This window comes from Thermobia domestica, chromosome 11, assembly GCF_964235325.1.
Source record: "Thermobia domestica chromosome 11, izTheDome1.hap1.1, whole genome shotgun sequence".
In the NCBI taxonomy this organism is placed as follows: domain Eukaryota; kingdom Metazoa; phylum Arthropoda; class Insecta; order Zygentoma; family Lepismatidae; genus Thermobia; species Thermobia domestica.
The window spans coordinates 216,450,771-216,454,037 of NC_137464.1; positions in this window are offsets into that span (position 1 = coordinate 216,450,771).

A 3,267-nucleotide genomic window follows, 5' to 3' on the forward strand; every position below is an offset into this window, starting at 1 on the left:
ACAATGAGTTAAGATATACTTTTGCTTATTACTGAAATATTTATTTGCGAAATTTGAACAAAATCGCCTGTCGTTCGAGAAAATTGTTGGGAAAAACCTTGACCCCGTCTATCCGTCGTAATTGTTTTTCATAGAAATGACTTATACTAAAATATAGGGTTATTAATAAAATATTTATTTATGAATTATCAATAAAATTGTCCACGTAAGTTTTGAGAAAATCGTGAGGGAAAAATAACTCCCCGAATAAACTATCTCTTGAGGATTCTTTCAGGGCAAGCGAGTTATTCCATATTATTAGGTTTTTAATGAAATATTTATTTCTGAGTACGAACAAAATTGCTTGATTCATTTTAGAGAAAACCGTGGAGGAAAAACACCCGCAAGAGTAAACTACCCCTCGTATATTTTTTTTCAGGACAAACGAGTTTTGCCATATTGTTCGGTTATTAACGAAATATGTATTTTTGAAATACGAATAAACTCTTTTGAGTCATTTTTGAGAAAATCACCCAGACAACACACTCCACAAAGAATAAACTACCCCTCGCATTTTTTTAGGACAAACAAGTTATTTATGCCATATTGTTAAGTTATTAATGAAATATTTATTTATGAAATATGAACGAAAACACTTGAGTCCATTTTGAGAAAATTACTGAGAAAAAACTCACCCCTAAGTATAAACTACCCCTTGTAGATTTTTCTCAGATAAATGCCTTATACCACAAAATAGGGTTGCTAATTAAATATTGATTTATAAAAAAAGAAAGAAAACAAGATCGTTAGAGCCAGTTATTAGAAAATATATTTTTTCTATTTTCATCGTACAGGAAACTACCCTTGTTTTGGGAGTAGGAGGGAAATAAAAGAAACTGTAGGAAATACTATGAAAATCTTAAACTAAAATTTGGTGCAGATAAGTTGAACGGTTGGCCTCTAGGCGAGTGCACAGAAAAGTGTAGCGAACGGACGGACGAACAGATAGACATGTATCAAAAAATAACTTTTTCGGTATTAGAGGCTATAATACGTGTAAATTCGTTGAAATCTCAAATTTGATTTTTTTTCTATCACCATACTTTCTTCTCTCATTTGTCACTTCAAAGTAAAAGGAAATCAGAACTACAGATAAGAGACACCTACTTTTACACATAGACATTTATTGATTTAAAACTGTTTTAGTTTGTCATTTCACTTCCAATTGAAAGGTTTTACCATGACTAACGGCATACCAATGACGAGACGGAAGTTTTGAGGAAGTAAATGCATTCAGAAGTCTAGAATACGTTACGCCTATCAGCCTGTTTTTACTTCTGCAATTGTTGACAGTTGTAATTTCGTCCAAACGCTACATGAAATAATTCTTGGTTAACGTCATTGTGTTACTATTTTAGTATTGTTCTCTTCAGACTTGGTTGAAGTTCTGTCTTAACTGTTATACATTTTTTCTTTCTTATTTCATCGTTACACATAAGAATAAAATGTTCTGGTGAGTGGATAAATTCGAACCTACGAACATTTAGTTTTCATTCTTCCAACACATTACCAATGGACCAAGCTTTGTCTTCACGTTAACGCACGGTTACAGGGTTTATTACGATTTAAATAAAATGGCTGGCTGTTAGAGTTTCCTGCCCAAATATTTCGATAAAAAAATTTCATTGCTTCGTAGATACGTAGAGCAATGTTTAGATACACATTTTAGGATAGTGCATTTTAGTGTATATAATAATTTCATGCCAGATAAAAGCTAGATAAGTTTTGATAAAATGTTTCATTTGTAGTTCTCAATAATAGGCTTGCTGTTCGGGGTGAAGTTTCAAGGTTCAGCATTGACTAGCAGGTTTTGCTATTAATATCCCTTCTAACAATATTGGCAGTGGACAAAAGTTAGCCCGTGTTGAAGCTTTTTGCTCTTAATTTAATTATTTTATTTTATTATTTAACGAATATATTGAAAATTGTCAGCAGGTACGTATACAGTAATTTATTTCGGAAGGGGCCCGACTTCAATATTACGATAAATTATAATAAAATTTTAAAAGATAATCCCAAAAATTAGGCTAAATTTACAGAAAAGTTGGGATTTCAAAGGGGCTCCGGACCCCCTGTACCCACCCCTAAATGCGTCCTTGTTTGTCAGTAACGTTTCCTCATTTTGAAACCCTCAAAAACTTCGGATATATAAAGGGAAAAGAGTTATTTTCGATAAAATATCACTTCAAGGAGACGCGACAGTTTTATTGCACATGGTGGTATCCAACGTTCACATGGGCAAGAATTCCTTCCCTTTTATTCTTTTGCTATTGTGCTCTATCGAAAGGTTAGGTTTGTAAAATATTACTCTTACAAACAGGCGTGATTGGCAGATAGGAATACTGAACAGAACTCCACAGAAATGCATGCTCAACTTACGTTTATAGCTACTCTTCGATGATTTGGCCTCAAGGTCAATCGAGTGGTAATTCAGTTCCGTCTCTGTTCTTGAGCCAAGTTCGTATTACTTCGAACAGTTTTGCTAATGAAAAGCATGCCTCGTAATATAACAGACTTCTTTCGCGTAAGAAATCGAAACTCAGTTGGTCACAGCAACTTTTGTTACCTAACCATAACGGCCTAGGGTCGTCTTCAGTAGAATAAAAAATGTTACGTGATATTCCATTCACGAAGGAGGAAATGTTACTTTAAATATATTTCTTATTCATTTTGTCTACTCTGCTTGTCAGAAATTATATACTTTCTGTTGGGACGGTGCTGAAAAGAGAGGGGGGGAAATAAAACTTCGTGCCCCCTCATACATTTTAAATTTTGTTACATGGTTGCTCAAATTATTACTAAAGAAAGCACTTTAAACCAAGATATCTAAAGTTACATTATGTAAGGGTGGCATATTCAGGAATAATAATAATAATAATAATAATAATAATAATAATAATAATAATAATAATAATAATAATAATAATAATAATAATAATAATAAATGTCTTTGGAGAGCCGAAATTATGTGACACGAATCATTACATGTAGAGCTTTAAGATGAGTGATCATAGGAGAGGAAAAAACAGGGTTTTTCTCTCTCTGACCAACGTAAAGATTATGTGCTGAAGTTAAGAAGCATAATAATTCTACAATAGGTTGCGTTTACGTAGAATATCAGTTACTTCAGTTCTCCTCCTTCGGGCTACTTACCTCATGTGGTAAATTCAAAACAATTTCAATTTAAGACAAATACATGTAAAACTTTTCTGTAATTAAATATATTTC